This window comes from Chamaea fasciata, unplaced genomic scaffold, assembly GCF_029207755.1.
Source record: "Chamaea fasciata isolate MVZ Bird 193981 ecotype frontalis unplaced genomic scaffold, bChaFas1.0.hap1 SCAF_244, whole genome shotgun sequence".
Taxonomy (NCBI): Eukaryota; Metazoa; Chordata; class Aves; order Passeriformes; family Sylviidae; genus Chamaea; species Chamaea fasciata.
Window position 1 is genome coordinate 71,526 of NW_027094329.1, and position 20,452 is coordinate 91,977.

A 20,452-nucleotide genomic window follows, 5' to 3' on the forward strand; every position below is an offset into this window, starting at 1 on the left:
CACATTCCCTCTACCTCAACCATAGGAAAGCTCAAGCAAGAGAAAACACTGAGACAGAATGCACAAAAAAATCCCTGATTTAGCACCAAAAAAGGCCAAAAACAAGCTAAATTAAAACAACGTCTGCCTCCTAACCACACATAACAGAATATCTTGGAATTCAGAGAGAAACTCTGACAAACACACAGAACAACAGCCCCTCAGCCCTACCTACCATCACCCACTACATAATAAACACAATCCCACACAGCACAGCTTATACAGAAACAAATGAACAAATTCTCACCGCACTAAAACAGCCTGGAGAAACTCCATACCCACACAGACAGACCTCAGCATTCCACACCGAACCACAGATCCCCACAGCCCCTTCCGGGGCCCTTTTGAACCCCCACCCGGCTCGCGATTCGTGGGCTCTCTGAGGCATCGGAAGCGCTGATTGGACAGCGGGCCCTGGGAACCCACCCGGCCCCGGCCCTGCCCAGCCTGCGCTGAGGGCCCGGGGGCTCCACCCCGCCCTCAGAACCGGCACCAGCCCCCCGGCCCCGATCCCCCGATAACCCTTGGCACCGGCCTGGGCTCTACCCCCGTACCGGCCCCGGCCTCAATCGCCCCCGGTCCTACTCCCTCGTCCCTGCCCCGGCCCCGCCTTGGCCCCGCCCTGTGCTCTGCCCCAGACTCTGCCCCGGCCCCGCTCTGAGGGCCCGTGGCTCCGCCCTCTCCCTCGATCCTCCCTGGCCCCCCCACCCCGGCCCCGGCCCCGGCCCTGCTCTGAGGGCCCGGGGTTCTGCCAGATCCCCCGGCCCTGATCCCCCCCGGCCCCGTTCACCCCCGGCCCCAGCCCCGCTCCCCCGCTGCAAGCCCAGGCTCCGCCCCGGCTCTGACACCAGCCCAGCCCCGGCCCGCCCCATCCCCCCCGTGGCAGGTTTGCGTTCGGTTTGTGTCTGAGAAGTAGGATCTCTGCCAGAATGGTGCTGTTGGGAAGAAAGTAAATCTGCCCCAGGGATCTGCGATAAGGGATAAAGTTGCAAGGAAGGGGAGTATTTATAAATGGTCTCCGTAGTTCCTCGTAATTCTGGGTGTTTGGATTTAGCCTGGGATTGTCAGCTTAAGTCATAAAAAAGCCAACCAGGCTTCTGAACTCTCAATGAATGTTTGAAACACTTCCACAGAAAGACAAGTTAACAATGATTCCAAGGCAAAATTCTAAATGGAGGGTAATGACTTCTGGGGGATTTCCTAAGGAATTGTGGATCTCAGGCATATGGACTTTTGGAGGTGGAATCCCAGTTTCAGCCTTGGGCACCTGCAGAAGAGGGACCCTTACCCATAGCAAGGAAAGCCCGCTGCCCCAGCGTGTCAGGTGCAGACATTGAACTCTCTGGGGAATAAGCAGCAAGTCCGCTCTGCCCCTGCCCTCACACTCGGAGTGGCAGCAGCCGCAAGGTGAGAGCTGTCACAGAATGATTGAGGGGACAGACTAGCCCCAGGTATGAGCTGTAAACGGTGAGGGGAGAACAGAGCAGCCACAGGTGTGACCTGTCAGGATAATGAGGGAGCAGACCAGCTGCAGGTGTGAGATGTTACAATGATGATGGGGCGGTTCCTGCCAGGGGCGGTTTAACAGAGGAGCCTCGGTTCACTTTTCCATTGAGCTGTAGAGGTTGAGGAACTCATGTTGAGTTTCTATGTGGGGTTGCTGCAGTGGTGGGAAAGCCTCTTATAGTGCCTGCAGGAGTACATGGATGTGGAGTGTTTCTTTGTGGCAGACAGCAGCAGCAGGTAAGCCAGTGTGGAGTTGTAGGGGGGATTTTTCTCTTTTTCAGCTTTGTTTTGCTAATCTCTTTTAAGTGCTCCCAGAAGAAAAAGGGCTTACGAAGGCAAAAAGAGTTCAAAATGAATAATGAAACTCCTCTTCTGTTTTTGTTTGTGTTTAAAGTAAGAGGGATTTCTCTCCACCTGGGATTTTATAAATAGGGGTACTTATACGTGTTTTTTTTCACTGTTGCTTTCTTTGATGATATATAGTCTTTTGTTTGATTTTTTTGGCATTATTTATTACATGTAATTTGGTTTTTGAGTGAAGATAACTTTATGGGTGGGTTTGTATTTGACATATGTCTTGGTTTAGGAAGACAGGTATCTGCTAGGTAAAATTACAATCAGAGGCTCTTTGGCAAAGATTTGGGAAATAGGAATAGCAGTTCTTTACTAGTATGTAATACAAAGCAAACAAACACAAAAAAAAACTCCCCCCCCCACCAAACAACTACAGCATTAATGACAAACGACAACAGTACCAAGAACCTTGAGGGCTTTGTTTCACAAAACCCAGGGCAGTTTGGTTTCGGTGTCCCTGCAGGATCCTCAGAGCACCAAGATGGAACTGTGGAAAAGTCCCGGCAGGTAGCTGGGATGGCAGGGTGTCCCGGCAGGCAGGGGCAGGATGTCCCGGCAGCGCAGGGGGTGCAGGGTCACGCTGCAGCAAGAGGAGCAGCGCCGAAGAAAGCCGAAGGAGAGGCAGGGCCTGGACCAGCTCCCCGCGGGTGGCTGGGAAAACTCAGGATTCAGGCCGAACTGGTGATAGTAGATTTCCCAGGACTGGATTTTTTTGGCCACAGTGAAACTCCTCCAGCCAGCAACAGCCGTTCTCCCCTCCGCGTGCTTTTCGGCAGCTGAGCTCCTCCAGGAGCGGCAGACACGCGTCTCCCCGAACGCCGGAAGCAGAAAAGCACGCCGCTGCCTCAAGCTTTGTCTTTTACCTGCGTTATCTCCCCCTTCCACCTTTTGTCCACCTCTTTGTTTCAGTTAAGTACTCTCAAGTATCCAACACTTGATCTCCTTGGTAACTTGTGGGGAAAAAATTCTTTAGAGAAAGAAGGAACAAACCTAACCCCCAACAACATACAATTAAGTAGCTTTTTTGATAAGCTTCTGATATGTGCTATTGGGGTTTTGATCATTGTGTGCAGGGATTCAGATTGGGTAGGGCCACCCTGGCTGGTTGAAGTTTAGGTGTATTGTTAGAGGCAGCTTTTTTTTTTTTTTCCAAATTTTTTTCTGTTTAATGGTTTTAAAGCGGCCTTTAATAACTTATTGTGTAGCTTTATTTTGCTTGGCAATAGTGTATGATGAGGAATGTGATCTATTTACTTTACATTAGGCTTCTTAGTTTACATGTGGGTTAGGTTGTTTTTGAACTGAGTTGTGTTGTTGGAGGTTTTTATTTTGGTGGGGTATTATGTTTTCCAAGGATTTGTTTCCTGAGGTTTACAGTGGTGTAATTGGTTGTAGTGTGAGGTATGGGGGCGGTTTTATTTATTTAGGGGTGGCTTTTATCATGGTGTGTAGTGTTTTTTTGGTGGGTTTGAGGTAAGGGGCAGTAGTTCATTTCTTGGAGTATAATAATATTTAAAATCAGATTATTGTTTTTTTGTGTTATAGGGATTTGTGTATTTAGCTTGTTTGGCTATAGTATGTGTTCTATAGTTATGGATAATTTGGGAGATACTGTTTATAGTTGAATGGATCTTTTAGTTTTAGGGTGGGGGGGTCCTGGGTATTTACTTTGGAGGTTTTTTCAGGAGACTAGACATAGGAGTTATTTTTATTGTATTTGGTAGCTGGATTAGGAGAAATAATAGTTGGCTTTTGTTTGGTGGATTTTTGTTTGTTTTTTCTTTTCTAAAACTCCTGTATTTGTGTGGTCAGGGTAGTGGTGTTTCTGGTGTAAATCTAAGCATCCATTACTGTTTGTGTGAATTAGGTGGTCCACAGGTAGTATACTGAGACCCTCCCACTGACCGGCACATAGATCTGCTGAGATCATGCATTGATGTTTGGTTTTCTGTATGGTACCTGACTAGATAGACAGCAGCTGGGTGACAGCAAAGAATTCCCAGAGGCAGAGGCAGCCTTCTTTAGCACACGGTATGGATTCTCATCTCTGAACATCCCAGAGATAATTGGAAAGCTCAGAGACACAGAGGGAATGAAAGCAGGGTGCCAGGGCAGGAGTCACTGGGAGGGGTTTTGAGACAGGTTTAGAGACAGGGATGTCCCAGATGTGACCCCTTAGGCTACGTGAAGAGAAAGTCTCATTTTGGATCAAAGTGCTGAGGTGTGCAGGGCAGAGCAGTCTTGGTGTGTATTGTGTCACTTGTCTGTTGTGCACTCTGTGTCTTTTGGGTGTCTCGTATGGTGTGTCTTTTGACTTAGGCCTTTGAACAACCTCTTGGAAATGCTAGGCATTGTTCTTAACAGATCCTATTCCTTGGTGAGGTGCTGATGCCATTAAACCTTATGCTTCGACACATAGTAGAATCCGTCTCTCTTCGCAAGCATGCAGGCTGATGCCTCTTCAAGTCTTGTTCTGAGCTGTATCACCAGCTGTGCACCGCCCTTATCCGGTCCGGTGGATTAGGTCTTGTAAGAATGCCAAGATAGGTAGAGGATTCTGACCGTAGGATTCTTGGGCATCTGTCTCTGCGTCTTCTGGGATAAGTCATCCCGTTGGCATCTTCTTCCTGCAGGGTTCTCTGAGCCTGGTCAGCTCGCCTTCAGTCTTACCTCGGTCATCTCGTTCTTAGTTCGCTGCTCCTTCAGGGTTATTCTTCTTGCCAGAGGATTTGTGTCCCTGTTGTGTCCCCTTGTTTGTCCTGTCCTGTCTCACGGGTGTTGGTGTGTGTTTGGCCCGGAGCTGCTCTGCCTTGCTGCTCAGTCTGGGTGTATGGGTAATAGTACAAGTCCTGGGGACTTGAAATTTGTGATGTAGGGTGTAGTAGGGCTGTAGAGGGTATTCCTAGATTGCCACCAGGTGTCTGGAGCTGTCCAGTTATCCTGCAGCCCTTTGACTTTTGTCCTAGCTTTGTTTCAGATGCAGAGGGATGAAATCCATGGCGGAATGCCCCATCCTGGGTGAGGGGGCTCCCCCGAGAAGGTCAGTCACTGTTTGTGTTTGCAGTGGAGGTGTAAATGGTGGCTATGTTACAGCGCTGTTCTTTGTCGTTTTTTTTAGGAGGTACGGCCGGATATCAGCGGGCAAGGTGAGCAGTGATGGGTAGGCAGTAGTAGTTACTATTGCTCAAGTCTTATTTGCTGGTGCAACTCTAAGCATTCACTGTTCTTTTTTTTTTTTTGATTTTCGGGTGTCCCCCTACCAGATGTGCTGGCCCCGGATGCCAGAGGCCAGATGGGAGCAGCATTAAGGTATATTTGTGGCGTGCTTCAGTCAGAGCTGGGAGGTGCTGTTTCACAGCAACTCGGCGTGATTTTTTGCTTTGCGGGTGCTGCTGCTGTCCTAGGCGTGCCAAGGAACAGAGGGAGCTGGTGAGTCGGCCTTTAGGCAGAGTGACCCACAGGTGTGCGCCGTGCTCAGCACGTACCTTTTCCTTTTGCTGGGTACGCTCCCGGCAGCCTCTGGAGCGGGATGAAGATCTGAGGGGGAGCCACGACAGCGGTGCTGAGGAGCCCCGGGGATTACTCTTCTGGAGGGGGATAGTCGCATTTTCTGTTTTGTGATCCTAGGTAGTGTGAGGAGGTGTGGAGCCAAAGTTTGGGTACAGCGGCCCTGAGGTGGACGCAGAGAACCTCTGGACGTCCACGGTGCTGAGATGTTCGTTTCTGTCGAGGATGCATTTCGCCTGCTGGTGTTCCAAAAGCTAAGTGTTGGGGCTGGCGGTCGGGAGAAGGGAGAAAACCTTTTCAGTCTTGGGTGGTGATTTAAAGTTACCTTACAGGAGAGGGCCCTAGTGGGATGGTCCCCTCAGGATTAAAGGGTGAGGGTTTCTCCTCAGCAGCACCAGAGCCTTGGCAGGGCAGTTCTGACCCATCTCCATGTTCTAGGGAGTTTGACATTGTTGGTCTCCTTTTAGAGTCCAAAGGGTTAGGGTGCAGCGGGGGATTCCTGGCCCAGCACACCCTGGGATCCCTTTCCCAGGAGCATCCTGTTATAGGGCAATGCTGATTGCGAGGTGTACGGTAGTAGGGTTCAGCAGGGGGGGGTTTACAGTGACACACAGAGGCTGAAGGAGGGCTTGAGAGGTAAAGGACTCGAGGGCTAGAGAGCACACAGTGAAAATCAGGGGTACAGGCTAGGATACAAGTCAGAGTACAGGTATACTGGCCCTCACAGCGCTGCTACCAGCACGCTTTCCCTGAGAGCAGGTGCAGGCAGCAGCCCTAGTGCGGGAACGTACCAGACGCTCTGACATGTGCAGACACGGCCAGGCAGGAAGCGATAGTGGGGAGCAGGATCCAGCAGGGCTGGGGATAACGGGGGTTTTCCCGCCCCACCCACCCTGGGATTCCCCGTCTCTCCGCAGCCGGTGGAAGTGCTCCTGATTTCCCTCTCGGGGCGGCGGTTGGTAAGGCTTCATGCCTTTGCCTGTGCAAAGAGTTTGGCTCTGTCAGCCTCTGCCCTGTCTCAGGGCCACGTTTTTTAGGGTAGGCAGGGAACAACTGTGGATGTACCTGCCCTGCTTGCAGGACAGCTCTTGGGACACTAACGGTGTAGAGCGTCCCCGCCTTGAAGGTGTAGGGCTCTAAAGAAGTAGGGTTCAGAAGGGGGGAGCTTATAGTGACACATACAGAGGCTGAGGCAGGGCTTGAGAGGTAAAGGAGTCAAGAACTAGAGAACACACAGTGAAAATCAGGGGTACAGCCTAGGATACAAGTCAGAGTACAGGTATACCAGCCCTCACAGCACTGCTGCCAACACTGTTTCCCTGAGAGAGGTGCAGGCAGCAATCCTAATGGCAAGGCAATGCCAGAAGTCCTGAGAGGTGCAGGCAGTACCCCTAAGCTAGGGCCAGACAGGAAGTTCCCATGGTGGGGCAGAGTCCACAGGGTTGAGGTTCACTGGGGATGTCCACCGTGCGTTCCTGTCCTGCCCCAACCGGGGATGCTCACACCCCTAATGGAGGCTGTGGTGGGTGGGCTCAGTGCCAGTAATGCCTCTAAGGCTTTGGCACTGTGAGTGTCAGCCTCTGGACGCAGCTGAGGCGTGCTGCCCGAGGACCCGGGCCTTCTTAGGAGATGGTGAGTAGCAGAATTGCTGGTTTTTGGCTGACGTGCTGCTAAGATTATGCTTTGATATTTGGTTTTCTTGATTGTAGCTGACTTAGGAGACAACCGCCCGGCAACAGCAGGAATTTCCCTGAGGGAGAGGCAGCCTTCTTTGGCACCTGGTGTGGATTTGCCTCCCTGGACATCTGAGAGAGAAGTGGAGGGCTTGGAGCCCCACAGAGGGGATGAAAGCGGGGTGCCAGGGCAGGGGTCAGTGGGAGGGATTTTTTGAGTCAGGTTTAGAGACAGGGATGTCCCAGATGTGACCCCTTAGGCTACATGAAGAGAAAGTCTCATTTTGGATCAAAGTGCTGAGGTGTGCAGGGCAGAGCAGTCCTGGTGTGTGTTGTGTCACTTGTCTGTTGTGCACTCTGTGTCTTTTGGGTGTCTTGTGCTTCATGTCTTGTCCCTTAGCCCTTCGAGGGGCCTATTAAAAATCCTGGCATCCGTCTTAGCATATCTGGTCTCTGCCTTCCTCGGCCAGGCGTCTTTGTTTCGTGTTCTCGGACACACGCGTTGGAATCCGTCTCTCTTCGCAAGCATGCAGGCTGATGCCTCTTCAAGTCTTGTTCTGAGCTGTATCACCAGCTGTGCACCGCCCTTATCCGGTCCGGTGGATTAGGTCTTGTAAGAATGCCAAGATAGGTAGAGGATTCTGACCGTAGGATTCTTGGGCATCTGTCTCTGTGTCTTCTGGGATAAGTCATCCCGTTGGCATCTTCTTCCTGCAGGGTTCTCTGAGCCTGGTCAGCTCGCCTTCAGTCTTACCTCGGTCATCTCGTTCTTAGTTCACTGCTCCTTCAGGGTCATTCTTCTTGCCAGAGGATTTGTGTCCCTGTTGTGTCCCCTTGTTTGTCCTGTCCTGTCTCACGGGTGTTGGTGTGTGTTTGGCCCGGAGCTGCTCTGCCTTGCTGCTCAGTCTGGGTGTATGGGTAATAGTACAAGTCCTGGGGACTTGAAATTTGTGATGTAGGGTGTAGTAGGGCTGTAGAGGGTATTCCTAGATTGCCACCAGGTGTCTGGAGCTGTCCAGTTATCCTGCAGCCCTTTGACTTTTGTCCTAGCTTTGTTTCAGATGCAGAGGGATGAAATCCATGGCGGAATGCCCCATCTAAGGTGATGTGGATTCCCTGAGAATATCAGTCACCGTTAAAGATGAGAGTCGCTTATGTCAAATTTATTGGCACTCCAGTGCAGGCCCCTTGCATTTACAGCTTCAAACAAGTGGGTCCCTTGGCAACCGTCCTGGGCAGCAGCTCGACCCTGCTCCGGGCTGGGCTGAGGGAGCAAACACTTGGGGCTGGCACTGCTCCATAGTGAGGGTACTTGTGAAAACACCTGGATTGTCCTGGATATTTTTTTGAGCTTTCTACAAGGTCTTAAGCATCAACTTTGTAAACATAAATGGCAAGGACTGAACACATGAGGCGCTGGAAAATTATACACACCAAAGACACCCTTTTTTTAAAAAATAACTCGGTGGCTTATATGTTAATTTTGAGACTCCTTTTTGGCCAGCTTTACTGTAAAAGAATCTCATTTAAATTTAGTTGCTTCAATGAATTTTTTGTACAAATATGCTCTAGTGTCAGGAGATTAAAGCAGTAACACCAACATGCCCCCTCTGGAAGAAATTTCTGCGTCTCTTCAGACCTGCTGGTTTGCAGTAGAGTTTGAGCACATTTTGCTGCAGCTTTGGTTCTTAATAAGTGTAAGTCGATGGATTGCTGGATGATTTCCGTAAGTTCTCCTATTTTGTAGGAGCTGCACGGTGAGGTCAGAATTCTGAGGGAGGCCCTGGCAAAGCTGCCAAGGGCGAAGAACATGGATGATCCAGGGGCTTCTCCCACCTGAGTTTCTCCTGGAGCGTGCTGTGTGTCATGCCAGATATTTAACCCGGGTTTGGGGTGTTCTCCTGCAGTCCCAGCTCTAACTGCTGCCCCTGAGCCCAGGCCTTGCTCTGTCTCAGCATTAAACCTGGCAGGTGGGTGTGCTTTTCCAGCCCTTTAATCCCACAGGCAATCCCAGATTCCCGGAGCTCCCCGAGGCACAGCATGGACTTGCTCCCTGGGAGCTGCACTTCAGTTTGCCTGAACCAAGGATGGCCTGCCTATGTTTGTAACTTTATTCCTGCTGTTTTTCCTTTTCCAGGTTGTTGGCAAGAAGGAGAGAGCCAGTAGGAAGTGAAGCCATTGGAAGGCCTTATCCCAGTCCAAGGTTCCCACTGGTCTCTCTGACTCCTGGATAATTGCCTGACCATAACCAGAGACTCTCAGTTTGATTTCCTGCCTTTTCCAATAAATCCTTGCTTTCAGCTGGAGTGTGTTCATGGTATCATCCTCCTCCTCTTCCATGGATTTGTAAATAAAATTTCTGGCTTTTGTTGAGTCAAATTTTTTTATTGCAGGAATTGTGGCTCTTTTGTTCCACTGAAACTTCCCAACTCTGCTCAGAGTTTCAGATATCAAATACAAGTAAGACTGGAGTTTCTTTGGGTTGTTACTCCCACAAAACACAGATAATTTTTGGATAGGAGTAACTAGACCTGTTCAATTCCCACTTCCCTTTAAACTCAGAGCAGAGGAGGCAGATTTTAAACCATTGTTCCATGAACTTCCACCAACTTGATGACTGTTCCGAAAGTTTTCAGTGTTAGAAATTCCTGAGCTTGTTTTCCAGGCAAGCTGGGATTTAGAGATTATTCCTTCCTTTTATTTGATGTTTTTTCTCTCTGCTTCTAGTAAGGGAATATTTATTTTTTCCAAATTTCCATCCTGATTAGAATTTTTGTACGTCTTAGAGCACATTTCCAAGGAAATCTACCAGATGCATGTTGGTAAATCAGAAGCTATTTCACACTATTCACCACCATGGTGCCATTTTTTTCCTTTCAACCCCCTAACACGGCTAATTCTACCCATGCACAGTATTACGAGCCGTAACTTGGTGTCAAGGTGTATTTCAGAGGTAGCAATAAAACAAAGTTGACATTATCTTTTGTAACTCTCTGCACCTCCTTGTTTACTAATAAAGAAATCCAGAACAAAACAAAGAGAAAAAAAAATCTGAAACAAAAGCCCCTACAACCACCCCCCCCAAGAAAGAGCACAGAAAGAGAAAGTATGCCAATATTATTTCAATAAAAATCAAATCTTTACCCCTTTAGAAAACCAGGCTCATTTATTATAAATAATGGTGGTTCTGATGTGTTAGGTAAATGAATTCATATCATTTAAAATATAAACAAATAAACACAAATTTAAAAAATAAATACAAAAATAGAAAAATATAAGGAACAAAAATAGAAATAGAAAATACAAAAAATATCCATTATATAACTAATTACAATATTGCATGTGAGATATATTATAATATATATAGTAGGTGTAGATATGAATATAAAAGTTAAATGGTAATGATAAAATATAAAAAAAATAAATACAAAAATTTTATTTTTTGTGGAACAAAGCTTAAACTAAAGGCTTTTTTGGGTTGAATTTTGTTAGAGGCAGGATGTTTGAAGTTGTGGTTGAGGGTCTTTTGGGGCATTTATTTGTAAGGATTTTTGGCCACGTGCTTTTTTGCCTCTGTTCTCTGCCTGTCCCCTATGCGTGTCCCCGGCCGAACTGTGCGGCAGGGCTGTCACCGTGTGGACAGAGAGTGGTACTGCAGCAATCCCCCCCGGCATCCCCGGGCCGAGCTGTGCGGCAGTGCTGCCGTCCTGTGGATAGGGAGGGGCACTGCAGCTGTCGCCCGTCCCCGAGGTCCGTGGCAGCCCCGGGCTGTGAGCTTGGGGACAGTGCTGCCGCCCGACCGTCCAAAGTTTGCGGGAAAATAGGCGGGAAAAATGCAGAAACCCCGGGTGCATGGCAGGCAACTGCCTGTGCGCGACCCCGACCACGGCGCCGCCTGGGCACAACTTTACACAGCATTTCCAGGTGTGCGGACGCAGGATGTGGGCTCGGCAGTGCTGTGGCTGTGTTCAGGCAGTCGAATTAGTCAGGTGCCTCTTTAAGGCGCCGGGGGGGCCTTAGGTATGCCATAAAAAAGATGGTGGGACGACCGTAAATGGCTTCACCCACAACCAAGACGGCAGCAAAGAAGGGCAGAGATCATGTGATGTCACTTCCAAGATGGCGGCTCGGCACGACGCGCTTGACCTTCCAAAGACGGCGGGAAAAAGGCAAGGACCCCGGGGGCGTCTACCTGACTTGCTTGTGCCCTGCCCCGACCACGGCGCCGCCCGGTCGCGATTTTCGGCGTCATTTCCAGGTGCGCGGCCACGGGCTGTGGGCTCACCGGCGCCACGGGTGGGCGGGAGCCGGGCCGGCCCTGACAGGCAGCGGCGGGGACGCCTCTCTCTGCCGAGGTCCTGCCACTGCCTGTGGCCTGGGCGTGGCCCTTGTGCCGGGCGCCCGTCCCGTTCCCCACGTTCCCGCCGCTCCCCGCCGTCCCCACACGCCCCTTCCTGCAGCCCTCCAGCCCCGGAGAAATGGAGGAAAACACAAAATCATTCTGGCAGAACCGTCGGCGGAGCTGCCCGGAGCCGTCCCCGTCCTGTAGCCAGCAGCAGGAGGCAGCTGCTCTCTGCTGCAAAGCTGAGCGAGGCCGAGGTAAGCAGAGGGGTTGTGGGGGGGACGCTCCGGTTGTCCGGGCAGGGCTTCCCGGGGACAGTTTCAGCTTCCCGCAGCTCTGGCTGAGGGCTGCAGGGAGTCCGGGCTGAGCCAGCTGGGAGCGGGGTCTGCTGTTCACATCCCCCCGGGAGCTGCCGCTGCCCGAAGAGGGCTCGCTAGAGCCTCGTGTCCTCTGTGTGTGCAAGTTTTTGATCGGCTTTGTAGCAAATGTGGTGTTTCAGGCTGGGTGCGCTGGGTTCCCTGGGTGGGAAATACCTTGAAGTAGCCAGGCTGAGCAGTTGCTGAGAATTCCAAGCCTGGGATTCTTGAAACAATGTTTGAATAGCTTATCATTGACCTGAGGCAGTGAGTCAAGTCCGTTTGTTGGAGTGGCAGAAATGATGCCACCTTTTTCTCTTCACAGAGGAGCACATGTACATAAAGGTAAACAGATTTCTTCTGTCACATCAGTACTCGGACCTGAGGAAAGTACCAGTTTTTTCCAGCTTTTCTACAGTTTTGATTCTGAGGTAAGTGTACCGTTTTAGGTATCCAGTAATTCTTCAGAAATTTATGGAAAAAGGCCATAAAAATACATTGAAATCTCATTCTCCCCTCGGTGGTTATTTAGAAGCATCTTTCTTTTGTTTCATATTGGAATTTAAACTGCTATTCCTGTGGTGGCTTTGTTGTTTTCTTCATACTAACACACAGTGAGTTGTGCTGTGTATGCTCTGTGAGCGCAATAAACAGCATATTCTGCCCCAGCTAGCTTCCATTCATCTCTGAGTTTAGATTAGTAATGTTGAGTTCCACTGAAGTGTTTTAGGAATAGCAACTTCCCAATTTCCACTCCTTCCAAATTTAATCCCTAACATCCATCAGGAACAATCAGTCTGCAGCCCAAACATGCAGTGGAAATGGAATTGTAGAAGTTCAGAACAAGCTGTGGTAAGCCCTGAGCTGGCACTGGCAGGGAACCAGGTTTTATGCTCTTAGGGGCAGTTATTTTTTGGAAATGCCTAAATGTCTGATGGTGGTATTTTTCTTTGCGGCTTCCAGTACAAAGCACAGCGTGAGCAGATCCTTGGATGTCTTGGGGAAGGGCTGCGTGACAAACATTGCGGTGAGCTTCATGACTGCCAGAGGATTTTCCAGGTCATTCTCTGCTTTTTCAACAGTCCTTTGTGTGATGAGGGCTCCCAGGTAAGAATTTAAAAGGAAAGCACCGAAACACCCCAAAGCACAGAAGTTTGCATGGCTTTGAGATCTCAAGCACAAAGTAAAAAGGAGCAGCTGACTCTGCCTCCGTCTTCTTGAAAACCTGTTCCTTGTTGATTTTCTGGATGTGTGGAGGGGGAAAAAAATTGCTTATGTCTAAACTATGCAATATATCTAAGACATATTGCTTATGTCTAAACCAGTAAAACCCTTATCAACTGGAACAGGTTGCTGCCATCACAGAGCCTCACGTGGGCACCGTGCCTTTGTGCCTACAGTCAGGGCCTTTTCTTTTTTGGGGCTCTCCATTCCCCAGGCAGCACATTTGTTACCTGAACTGCGCTTCAGCAGGAGGGAAACTCATGTGCCAGTAGCTCTCAGGTTTGGGAGCATCCACCCTGAGTATTTCAGGTATCAAAATCTTGGACAAAAGGACAAAATCCTCTCGCTACCTGGAGACTTCTTGTAAGAGTAGCTTTGAACAGAGAATGTCTTTCCTTCCCTGGAGTTGCTGAGAGCAGGTGGTGTTCATTTCACCTTGAAGTTGATCCAGTTGCTAATTCCAAGTTAGATAATTAGATCTTGATGGTAAAAGAACAAGTTATATTTTCTGTTTCAGAGTTGTATGCTGGAGATATTCCAAAGTGCTGCCCATGCCAGCAGAGCTGCCTATGAGCTGATCCAGGATCACAGCCACCTCACATGGGTCCTGCACAGCTTAGAGAAAAGGTAAGCAGAGAAGTACAGGAGAAGTGGGAACAATTTGGCTGTCCACGGTAGAGTAATTGCATGACTGAGTATGAAAAGTGACAGGCAGGGAGCCAGACGCACCAAGGGCTGGACTGGCACAACTTGCTGAACTCTGAAGTGTCCCTTGTGGTTTTGAAAACAGAATCAAGATGCTTTCAGGTTGTGGTAGGAGGGATGATGGTGGAGGGGCTTCATGAATTGAAAACCACTTCCTTGAAAAACTGAGAAAGCAAAATGGCACTTTGGAATTTAAAAGGTAAAGACACTAATACGAACACCCTCAATTCACATCCTGTCACAGGACCTGCTGCACAGGAAGTGGCACAGTAATGGCTTTGAGCTGTCTAGAACATTCCTCCTCCCTTTGCCTCTCCCTCACATACATTTACATCCACCAAAAATCTCTTCTGCACAGAGCGCCCTGACAGTTTCAGGCAAGTGCACTAGGATATGGTCGCCTGTAGGTGATGGACCAGCTGCTGGTGAGGATCTGCCTTCCAAACGTGGTTTTCTCTTTTGTTTTGTTGTTGTTTGGTTAGTTTTGGGGTTTTTTTCAGGTTTCTGGAAAACAAAGTGATAAATAAAATGATTTCCTTACTCCATACTCTGGGGCTAACAAATTTAGATGAGAGAAAACAAGAATCAATCCCAGGTGAAGAGGAAATTTCTTCCTATTCAGCTTGTAAATGAATTTCTGTATGTTTTGGCCACATTAATCAAACGTATTTGATAAGTACTTTGTTTTAGTCGGTTTGCATTTCATCCTCTGTTTAGTTTGAACTCTATTAAGGCCAGGAGGATTTCTTTATCTCTGGTAGATGAATGGCTTTTTTCACCCTCAATTTGTGTCTTGAGTAGTGAATTTGGGTGTTATTTCTTTGAAAGGAGGATTTAGCTATTTGAATCCATGGGGAATAAAGTAAGCCTTCGGGAGCTTCTCTCACCTCCAGGCCGGGGGATCCAGTTTGGAATAGAGTTCCAGCCTGGAGTGTTGGGTTAACCGGAGCCGCAGGAGAAGAGCCTCATGCTATCATGGTCAGCAAATCTCGTTTATTTCAGGTAGCATACACACATTTATATCTTCTATAATCAGCTCATACATATTGCAAAAGTTAAGCTCAGGATTGGTGCTCAGACTAAAAGTCAGCTACGCCTCTTTCTACATTTCTTTGTGGTTACATAGTTTGAGTAAGTTTTAGTTTTACCGTGCTTCTCCCTCATATCTTTCAGCTACAAGGTCTTGTTATCGTATAGCAGCTGTGCTCAAGGACATACGAAGCTTACTGCCTTGCTGGTTTTCATGAGAGTGCCTGTGTGCTCAGCAAAGCTCTCTCATGTCTGCGTGACCTTTTGCAGCTAGCCAGTTATCAATCACACTCTCCACACTTCCCCCGTTTTCTTTTACTGCTATCATTGTTATCTTAAAATTATCAAACATTGACAATACCATACGCTGCAAACATTGCAACACACAAGGCAAAACTAAAAGCAAAACAACAATTACAAGCAAAATCACAAGCACTACTTGTATCAAATGTTTTAACCAGCCTGTAATGTGCGCTGAAGTTGCATGAAAAGTTCACTCAGTCGGGGGTTGTTAACTTCTTTGAGACTTGCGTTATAATTCTGGAGACAACTCCCACTACATAAAGTGAGTCAGAAACTACATTAACAGGTTCTCGGAAGGTTTGAAAAGCCCATATAACTGCCAATAGTTCTAACGTCTGGAGATTGTCCTGTGGGCTTGCTGGAATCACATGATGATGCCACTGGCCTGCCTTGTTCCAAGTAGCTGCTGCTCGGCGGGAGCGCTTTCCTGCATCAGTAAAAGCTGTAATTGCGTGTGGAATAGGTTGGTCTTCTCTCAAAGGTTTAGTAATTAATTGCCATTCTCCTAGCCAGTGCAATAATTTCGGTTTAAGAGGGCCTGTTGTAACAAAACTCGGTGCTTGTAGTAATGCCTCTGCCAATTCTGCGGAGTTGAGCAGAAACCAGTCCAGAGACACTTTTTCCATAGGTAGATGTATCACACTAGGTTCCTTGCCACTTAGCTCTATTGTGCGTAATCGGCCTTTCATAATTAACAAGGCAAGTTTTTCAATTTTTTGTGTAATTGTTTTTCTTTGCTGTAAGGGAGGGCTAATCCATTCCAGGACCCCCAAGTCCTCCATATTTCCTGGCCTCTCCCCCGTTTTCTTTTTCTGCGTAATAGCTCCTAGAAGGTGATCTTTGTTATTCCAAATAGTCAGTGAAACAGAAAGGGATGGATCGTACCTGGTGACAAAGCCATTGGCAACACACCACAAAATACTTTGAAGGGCACTGATTTGGTCTGCAGAAAGTATAACCGGAGCACAGGGGTCCGTGCCTTTTAAGAGGGGGCGCAACGCTTCTAGAAGGGTGTTAGGAATGCTACTACAGGCTTAAGCCATTGGAGGTCTCCCAATAGTTTTTGTGCTTCATGCAAAGTGGACGGTGGAGCCTGGATGGTAAGTTTTTGCGGGCGTATTTGTCTCTGTGTAATTGTCCATCCCAAATACTTCCATGGTGCATGGGTTTGAATTTTTTCATCAGAAACCATAAGGCCATAATTTCTCAACATGGCAATGATGGATTGTACCTGTATGACTGTAAAAGGCGAGCTTTGGGCAAACAAAATATCATCCATGTAATGGTAAATAATTGTTTTAGGCATCGCTTGTCTAACAGGTTGCAGAGCTGTGTCAACATATAGCTGACACAAGGTAGGCGAGTTGCGCATTTCTTGTGGCAAAACTGTCCATTCAAAGCGCTTATCAGGTTCACCCCTATTAAGGGAAGGCAAGGTAAATGCAAACCTCTTAGTATCCTTTGGATGTAGGGGTATCGTAAAAAAGCAATCCTTCAAATCTATAACAAGAATAGGCCAATCCTGTGGTAGCATAGCTGGATTAGGGAGCCCTGGTTGTAGAGCTCCCATTGGCTCCATCTGCTGATTGACTGCTCGCAAGTCCTGTAGCAGACGATAACTTCCTGATTTTTTCTTTATAACAAAAATAGGCGTATTCCATGGGCTAGTTGATGGGCGAAGGTGTTTAAGCTATAGTTGTTCCGCAACTAAGCGGTGTGCCTGCTCAAGATTTTCCCTTTTTAACGGCCACTGCTTAACTACCACGGGGTCATCAGAGGTCCAGGTCAATGGTAGAGGGAATGTCCAAGCAATGGCCATCACAATAAAGGGCGATCGGTAAGTACGTATCCCAATTGTGTCAGAACATCCCTTCCCAGGATGCAATCGACCTCCGATGGCAGGGGTGTCAGCGAAAACACTGCTTTAGCTTGTTTGCCGTCGATCTCTACAGCAAGAATGGGGGATCGTTGTGCAAGCTTAATGCTACCAATGCCAGAAACTGTGGTATTAGCTGGTAAAAGCGGCCACGTCTTTGGGTATTTGGCCGTATCAATAATACATGTATCCGCCCCTGTGTCCAACAATGCCTTATGCAAAATGATCGTTTGTCCTTGGTAACATAAACAGCAAATCCTTTTGGGTCTTGTAGATAAGTCTATGACAGGAAGAGTGATACCTCCTGAGGAGCCAAGGCATTTTTTTCCGCGCGGCTCATCAGATCATGGTGGTATGCTCATAGTTAATTGCGGTAGAGGTATGAACTGGGTGATCCGTTGGCCTTTTGGAATGTTCACCGGCGGGAAAAGTGTATGAGCTATAACAAAAATCTCTCCTTCAGCATCAGCGTCGATAACTCCAGGTTCTACCATTAGGCCCAAAACAGACCCAGACGATCGACCTAAAATGAGTCCTCCTGTGGGTTGTCCATTAATGAGAATAGGTCCAAAAATTCCGGTAGAAATCACATGTGGACTGCTGTTATATAGGGTAACTTTTACTGCTGCTGCTAGGTCCAATCCGAGGCTGCCGGAGGTTGCTGGCAAGAGTTGCCCATCGATGGTGTGGCTGGAACTATTTGTGTCCCGGCGCGGCCCAGTTTCGCGCTGGTCTTGGAGTTTCCCGATCCAGATCGGCAAGCGGTGCTGTTGTGGGTATTGGATCGGCACTTGCCGCACCATACGCCCGTGGCGCCACATTCGCGGCGGATGTGTCCCGGCTTTCCGCAGCGGAAACACTTCATCCTCCCACCGGTATTGGGGCTTTGACGCGCTGTCGCCGCTTGGAGGGGTGCGAGGGCAGCTAAAACCTGAGTCTGAGCTGATACTGCTTGTTCTCTAAAAGCCTGAGCCTGCTGTTGTAACCCCTCACCTATCTTTTGCAGCGCTTCTACCACAAATACCTGAGTGCCGGAAGGCATGGCTGCCGCTTTATCTAACAAATCTTGAACATTCCAATTCCCAGGGGCTGAAGCTATGAGGGAACGAGTGTTAGCATTCCCATTCTGCAAGATACATTGTTTAACTAGGGCATCTTGCATGTGCTCAGCAATGCCTGCTTTACTTAAAGCATCAATGATCTTGTCCACAAAGGGGCCAAGAGGCTCCTCCCTCCCCTGTTTTATCCCCATATAAAGAGGAACACCTCCTGGAGCTCTAATTTTCTCCATAGCTCTTTTAGCTACCGCCATGGCCTCTCTCAATTTATCAGGACCTAGGGTAGCTTGAGCCTCTACTCTATGAAGCGGTCCTTGACCCATAAGCTCGTCAACGGTAATGCCGAGTAAGGGGTCTCCTTGGGGTCGAGGGAGTGCGGCACTTGCAGCCGCCTCTTCCCTCCATCGGGCTTCAAACAGTAACCTTTGATGTGGGGTATAAATTAAACGAGAAAGACCTCTAACATCTGCGGGCAACAGGAGATTCATATTAAAAAGGAATTCTAACATTTGTTTAGCGGGTTCGCTTGTGACCCCATAGCTCGCTACGGTAGATCGTAGTTGTGACAAAAGTTTCCAGTCTAAATTAGTAACCTCCGCCCGTTGCCCTCCCTGTGGGTTGTTGTGAAAGATAACTGGGAGGGCGAGGGGGGACGACATCTGCTCCTGAGCTGCCGTGGCCAGATCCGTATCTCCCTCCCGCCAGCCCTGATTTGCCAGTGCCGCCCATACCTCCCGTCTTTCTCGTGCCATAGCCTCCGCGAGGTCCGATAAGGCTCCGGGGAACGGCTCCGTGGCAACAGGACAGGGAGGGGCATTCCTAGCCTATGCATTCATGGGGGTAGGGGGTGAAGGCATTAGTGGAGCAGAGGGCTGTGGCGAGGGCTGAACGGTCGGTGTACTGGCCGGCTCTACAGAGTCAGATGACGGGAGGTCAACGGTTGCAAAGACTGGAGGGTTTGGAGCGGAAGGGTCATCCCCATAAGCCCTATTCCTAGTGTGCATTTCACGAGCATTATCGACAGCTTTCTTCTCCGCCTGACACATAAGCAATTCATTATGCACAGTTCTCCACAACTTGCTCATCTTTTTTGCTGGCTTATCATCATCTAACACTAATTCCCAAAGCTTATCCCCATACCTGCGCCATTCGGCTAATTCATGAACAGTATGGGGGTTAGCAAAAGAGCCATAAGATGTAGCATGGCTCAAAAGAGGGGGGAGCTCCTTATCTAAGTCAAGCCCCTTAAATCCCCGCTTTCTAAGAAAAGCAGTAAAGAGATCATACGCTGCTTGCCTTTCCATACTCACCGGTACCGTTGCAAACCCCCAGGCGTCGGCAGCGCGTAGCGGCAGGGCGCACCGATGTGACCACCCCGGGCGTAAATCCGCCGTCCAAAGGGACCCGACCCCAATGCAGCTCTAGAGAGGGTAGGGGAGAAGCCTGTTCGGGGGCCAAATGTTGGGTTAACCGGAGCCGCAGGAGAAGAGCCTCATGCTATCATGGTCAGCAAATCTCGTTTATTTCAGGTAGCATACACACATTTATATCTTCTATAATCAGCTCATACATATTGCAAAAGTTAAGCTCAGGATTGGTGCTCAGACTAAAAGTCAGCTACGCCTCTTTCTACATTTCTTTGTGGTTACATAGTTTGAGTAAGTTTTAGTTTTACCGTGCTTCTCCCTCATATCTTTCAGCTACAAGGTCTTGTTATCGTATAGCAGCTGTGCTCAAGGACATATGAAGCTTACTGCCTTGCTGGTTTTCATGAGAGTGCCTGTGTGCTCAGCAAAGCTCTCTCATGTCTGCGTGACCTTTTGCAGCTAGCCAGTTATCAATCACACTCTCCACACTGGAGTCCCTGGGAGCTCCCGGAGCCCATTGGAACGGCGCAGACTCCATCTGGCTGCTTAACGAGGCTGGTGCCTACCATGGTAAAAACTGAATCAACACAGGAGAGCACCTTACTTGCACAAGTTTGTATCAGGAAAATCCTTTGGAGTATCTGATGTTTGTTTTGGTGGGGTTTTCTTCTTACAGAAAATACTAAAGACAAGAACAAATCTCAAGCCTCATCTCATCAGAAAAATCATCACTCTCAGAAAAAAAACGAGGAAGAAGGTGACACTGCTGCAGACGTGGAAGTGTCTGAGCTGAAGAAATGCAGCCCATTGGGCCCCTGTTTTCCCAGCACCACCCTCCACACAGGGAGGGGAGACCCTCAGAGCTGGTGAACCTGGGGGCGAGGCAGTGGCCGTCACCTGTGCGTCCACTCACGTGGTCACCGAGGGGCTGCTGAGGTCCCTGGCCAGGCAGAGCCTCCTCAGGGAGCAGGACGTGTCCCCAGCCCTGAGGTGGCTGCGGAACCACGTCCCACCATGCCTGCCGGCTGCGCACGTGATGCTCAGGGATGAGACACTGAGGAACGACCTCTTCAGGCTTTACACCCGGCTCAGCCAGGCCAGCAGCGCCTCAGC

The 20,452-nt window shown here is 48.9% G+C and overlaps 2 long non-coding RNA genes across 4 annotated transcripts in view; one reads left to right on the forward strand and one right to left on the reverse strand.

Moving 5' to 3' along the window:
- Positions 1–346, reverse strand: part of LOC136305007 (uncharacterized) — a 32,143-nt gene extending 31,797 nt beyond the window's left edge. For all 3 annotated transcript variants that reach the window (XR_010724965.1, XR_010724964.1, XR_010724963.1), the window contains exon 1: positions 287–346. This is a non-coding gene — a long non-coding RNA (uncharacterized lncRNA). The remainder of the gene's footprint in view (positions 1–286) is intronic.
- Positions 347–1,636: 1,290 nt separating this feature from the next.
- LOC136305006 (uncharacterized) lies at positions 1,637–9,452 on the forward strand. Its single transcript, XR_010724962.1, has 3 exons — positions 1,637–1,782; positions 8,827–9,049; positions 9,217–9,452. It is a non-coding gene; the product is annotated as an uncharacterized lncRNA (long non-coding RNA).
- Positions 9,453–20,452: the final 11,000 nt, after the last annotated feature.